Consider the following 6,040-nt stretch of genomic DNA (forward strand, 5'->3'; position numbering starts at 1 on the left):
ATTGTGCTTGACATGACAAACCCATCCATAAAAGGAAAACTGAAAAATTAGGTGTCACCAAAATTTAAAACTTTAGCTCTGTGAAAGACCCTCATAAGTGGCATAATTAAAAGAAAATGTGTGTGTGTATATATATATAAATATATATATATATATACACATACACACATACATACATATATACACATACCATAAATATAGGCAAACCACATTTCTAATAAAGGACTCATTTAGAATATTGAAAGCACTCTCAATGTCCAATAGTAAAACAGCAAAAATGCAATTAGAGTAAGAGCAAAAGCCCTTGTAGTGGCACCCCCTTTCTCCACAGAAAATCTTAACTGGGATTCTCCAGAAATCTTCACCATGGCTGATTTTAGGACTGTCAACAAAAGAGTCTCTACAAAAGAGTTAAATATAGATAAACTTCCTATTTTCATGTTGCCCTATTTTACTTGGCTGCTAGCCTGGAAGAAATCAGTACTCCAGGTGCTGGACACCCCTTACTAGTTTTTCACAAACATGCATCCAGTATAGTAGTTTGTATGTACAGAAATGTGTAAACAAGGCCTCTGGCCTTGAGCTGGAGCCTCACAAAGATGTCTACATTTCTGAGATAAGAGAAGTTACCAATTGGGCTCCATGGTAACAGCTTGCAGGGGGAGGAAAGAAAGGAGAGAAGAAGCTCTCCCCTTCTCAGGTGTTGTCCCTTCAAGGACAACTTTCCCAGAACAGTGAAAGAAAAAGCTGCTTTATGTGAACTTCTGCAGACTGCGAACTTCTGAGACCCTCCCCTTACATGCTGGGTATAAAATTCTGAAATTACCTGAACTTGGGGTTCAGGGGATTGATTACAGTAAAAGCTGTGTCCTCTGAACCTGGCTGCAGCCAAATAAAACTGTTTCCTGCTATCTTTGGTGCCATGCCTTATCTGTCCCTACAACAACATGATCAGTTCACTAAAGAGGATATATACACATGGCAAATAACCATATAGAATGTCCTATCTACATTACTGGCCACAAGGAAATACAAATTAAACTATACACCACTACCAACATCCATAGTTTATAATATTAGGGTTCACTCTTGGTATCACACACTGACACGTTTCCATGCTTTTTATCGCCTGATAATTTTCCATTGTATGGCTGTACCAGTTTATGTTTGCATCTACTCAAGAACTCTTGATTATTTTCAGGTCTTAACAATTATGAGTAAAGCTACTCTTCACATCTCTGTAATCTTTTATGTGGACAAGGATTTTCAATTCATTTGGTGACTGACTACCAAGGAGCCCTAGTAAAGGATTTTCCCCCACCTGCTTTCTGCCACAGAAACAGAGCACTGACCTCTTCACCATGTGAAGATACAGCAAGAAGGCCTTCACCAGATCCTGCATGTCAGCATCTTGATATTGCATTTCCAGAACTATGAGAAATAAATTTCTATTGTTTATAAATTACCCCAGCTATAGAATTTTGTTACAGCAGCACAATTGAACCAAAATATCTTCAATCATTTCTTTCATGGATTGTGTTCAAGTTTTATCTCAAGAGTCATCACCTAACCAGGGTCATCTAGATGTTTACTTCTTACATTCTAGGAGTTTTATAATTTTGTGTTCACATTTGGGTTTATGATACATTTGGAGTCAATTTTGGTGAGAAGTGTAAGGACTGTTCCACAATCTTTTCCCGTGTGGCTGTCCAGATGTTCCAGCATGGTTTTTCTCCATTGTATTGTCTTTCTGTTTTGTCAAAGACCAACTGACTACATTTGTGTGGGTCTAGTTTTTTTTCAATGATTTTTGTGGTCCTGGGGATTGGACACAGGGGTACTCTACCATTGAGCTATACTCACAGCATTTTTATATTTTTTTGAGACAGGGTCTCACTAAATTGCCAAGACTGACTTGGAACTTGTTGATTCTCCTGTACCAACTCCCATCACCCTGTAGATGGAGATAAGGCCTCTAAGGGGTAATTAGGGTAGGGCTCTAACTTGATATGACTGTTGTAAGAAAAGAGATACCACCAGAGATGCGAACACACTGAGGAAGGGTAAGGTGAGGACAATGAAAAGGCAGTCTTCTCCAAACCACGGAGCGGGCTCAGGAGAAACCCAACCTGCTGACACTGACACCATAATCTTGGATTTCCAGCTCCAGAAAAAAAATTTCCATAGTTTCAGCCACCTGGTCTATCGTATTTTGTTTTGGCAGCCCTAGCAAATGAATTCGTTCTGGATTGTTTTATTTATTCAGTCATAATCTAACTTCAAAGACCTTTCTTTCAGCACAGGTCCCTAAGTTAAAATTTGCTTAGAAAGCTAACTATAGAAATATATTTTCTCTACATTTCCACACTTTCCTTTAAAATTGTAATCAAGGAGCCAATACAAATACAAATGTTTCAAAAATAAAAGATTTTGTAATAAAATACCTCAGTGAAATTCTTCATAAAACCAATTACCCATGTATCATCTCCTCTTAAAGGGAAAGTGTCATATATCTACCTGCCCTCCATTTGCTCAGGTTATAAATGACAGATAACAAACAACAGCTGAGGATGGCTTCATAAGAAAAAAAAAGAAAAGGAAAAAATGATGGTTAACTGTATATCACTTGAAATTACTGTAGTTGGTCCTAATTAAATAATGCCAATCTACAGCAATTTTAACATAAATAATGTTAAGGTAAACCTAGCTATTACTTACAAATAAAAACATATTTCATTAATGTTTTATTTTTTTTAATTTTTTTTAGTTGTAATTGGACAGAATATTTTTATTTATTTATTTAACGTGGTGCAGAGGATCAAACCCAACTCCTTGCACATGCTAGGCAAGCACTCTACAGCTGAGCCCCAGCCCCAGCCCCTAATGTTTTATTTTTAGAGACTGATTGTGGAACAATCATTTTGAACATTTAAATAATCCTTCATGTAAAAAATCTGGAGAATTTACTCCAAATACTAAAATACTGCATAAATATCAAAGGTTAATGCATGGTCTTTTATTAAATCAACCAAACATAACAATATTTCACATATACTCAATACACTTAAAAAACAATGCAAAATTACTGAGACTAATGCTAGATCATCTCAAAATGATAATACAAACGGTTGTGTGCTACACATTTCATTCAAACTCTACATGGGTGCAACTATTTCATAAAGGTTTCAATAATGACAGCCTTCAATATTATTTTACTTTTTGGAGTCTTGTCTTTTCTTTTTTTGATGTGTGTGTGGTACTGAGGATCAAATCCAGAACCTTGCGCATACTAGGCAATGCCATACTTATGAGCTATATATACCCTCAGCCCTTATATTAATTCTTGCAAGACAATGTCTGAGGACAATAGATATAAAAATTTAACAAATATGTCAAATTAACTTTTTAAGATATCTACTTTTATTCTAATTTCATGTTTTCCTAATTTTGTAGGTATATGTGATAAATATCTATTTCAACAACTATGACTATAAAAGGAAACTTTCTCAACATTTAAGGTCACTTCAAGGAAAATAAGAATAAGCTTTAATATTTATATTCTGTTAGTGATTGATTCACTGTAACTGAAAAGGGTATCAAGTTTTAAGAGACTTACAACAATTCCCTATGAAATGTACTGATACCTTCTCCTTGTTCCTGTCACCAAGACTGCTTTGTGGTTAATCATTATTTTTCACAAAAAAAATTATTATAAAGTTGTATTGCCTATATTTTTTTTAAAGAGAGAGAGAGAGAGAGAGAGAATTTTAATATTTATTTATTTTTTAGTTTTTTCGGCGAACACATCTTTGTTTGTATGTGGTGCTGAGGATTGAACCCGGGCCGCATGCATGCCAGGCGAGTGCGCTACCGCTTGAGCCATATCCCCAGCCCCTGTATTGCCTATATTGACAATAAAAAGCTATTCAACATTTCTTCTTCTTCTTCTTTACTATACTGGGGATTGAACCCACTGAGTTACACTCCTACCCTTGTTATTTTGTATTTTGAGACAGACAGGGTCTTGCTAAGTTGCCCAGGCTCGCCTTAAACTTATGATCCCTCCTGCCTTAGTCTCCCAAGTAGTGGGATTACAGATGTGTGCCAAGGAACCTTTTTCTAAATGATTCAAAACATCATGAGTTGTGCAAATTAACATTGCTAATATTTTAACATTTCTTTAATTATATACTTGGGCAAAAACTTTTTAAAGAGTGTATATAATTATTATAAGTTTTCAGTCTGCTACATAAATCTATTTTCTCTTATATATTGTTTACTCCCCTCCTCTACAATAAAACAAACAGATCTCCTAAAGGCAACTTTTATAACCCAATAATTAAACAAATTTCCTATTTGATTAAGGAAGAGTTCTGCACATTAATCTGTCCTTATTATAGAACCTGCTTCCACCAGAACAGAATTCTAGGAACAAAAATTAGCTCTCTTTGCCTATTCTATCTTTGCTAACAAATTAGTGGAGTAAAATGAACATCCTAACATCAGTTTTTACTTGTATTAAGTGGAAGTCCCAAATCAAACAGTGATTGCATTAAAAATTTAGCACTGTCAATTCAAGCATATAAACTGAAATGGAACAGAATACTATGCTGTATTATAGTATCTCATATCTTCTAATAGGATATTGTGCCTTGTTATCTAATAAAAACATGGGTTTTAAAAAAGTCCCAGTAGCCACAATATACAATATCACCTTTTCTGTAACTAAAATGGTTTTTATTAAATATGTTGATCCTACTTATAATGGAACTATTTTAAAGTTTATTTTCTTTCTCTAATACTATGATAAAAAATACTTTGGAAATCTGCATGGGATGTTCCCAAGAGGTTGTTTCTTCTTCTTTTTTTTAATATTTATTTTTTGGTATAGATGGACACAACATAATGCATTTCTTCATTTTTAGCAGGGCCTGTGCTTCACAGCTTTACTCACTCTTCTAACTACTTAGGAAAACATGATTCCCCAAAATGCAAAAACAAATTTGATCATCTGCTATGTGAAACAATGATTCAATCATTTAGTATACAGCAACATGCAAAAAAGGGGAAATGGCTAGGAGATGCATTGTGGGACATCATCCAGCACTGTGTCCTTTCTTCCAGCGGCAGTGCCTCATCTGCTCTCAGCCTTTCAAGGTTCAAGTTCAGCACTACCCATGCAGCCACCTTCCGGTTTTCATCACAGCTCTTCTCTTAATATTCTTTTCAAGATGATTTAAGCAACTTCACAGCTATTACTCCAGTTTTATGATTGTGCTTCACAGTGCAGCCCACAATCAAGGCCAACGCTATTACACATTTTTGGACTGCAGCCCATTCAAGATTTTAACAAAAGTTCTATCCATGAAAATTAAAAACTACACATTCAGACATTTGTAAGCAATTCAAGGGCTTCAGGGCCCCACTGACATCTGTTTAGGGTAAAAAACCCTGCAATAAATGGATAAAATCCAATAGGAGTTTTAGATTGCAGATTAGATTTCAAAAGTTTAATATAAAAAAGTTCTAGAGAAATCTGCTGAGGTGTTAAACTTTTTGCAACTGATAAGCCCAAAATTAAAATATTCACAATGGACAGAGTTTTTCAGTTTTAGTCTTAGCTAATTTATAAGAATTTTTCAAATTCAGCTGTATTCAGATTGTAAGCAATGCACATATGGAGAAACTGACAAAAAGAGAGATCTATTCAATCCACAGTTAGCCAGTCAACATATAATGCATCAGCTGGAGGGCGTAATGTCCAGATTTGAAAGCAGGATCTGATTAGCAGGATCAACCAATCAAAAAATAAACATAAAAATAAGGTAGCATTTTCTAGTACTATTCATTTACAATGAGATTCAGGTAGATCATTTATTTTAAAATGCTATTTGTGATCAATGTACACAACACAGTTGTTAATAGTTATGTAACTATTAATGAATCATTTTTGGTATACGTTACAAACATGTACCCAAATTACCCAAGACTATTCAAAATAATTTTTTGTTCATTTCTAGAACAAATGCAATCAATGGCT

This window comes from Marmota flaviventris, chromosome 8 (assembly GCF_047511675.1).
Source record: "Marmota flaviventris isolate mMarFla1 chromosome 8, mMarFla1.hap1, whole genome shotgun sequence".
In the NCBI taxonomy this organism is placed as follows: Eukaryota; Metazoa; Chordata; class Mammalia; order Rodentia; family Sciuridae; genus Marmota; species Marmota flaviventris.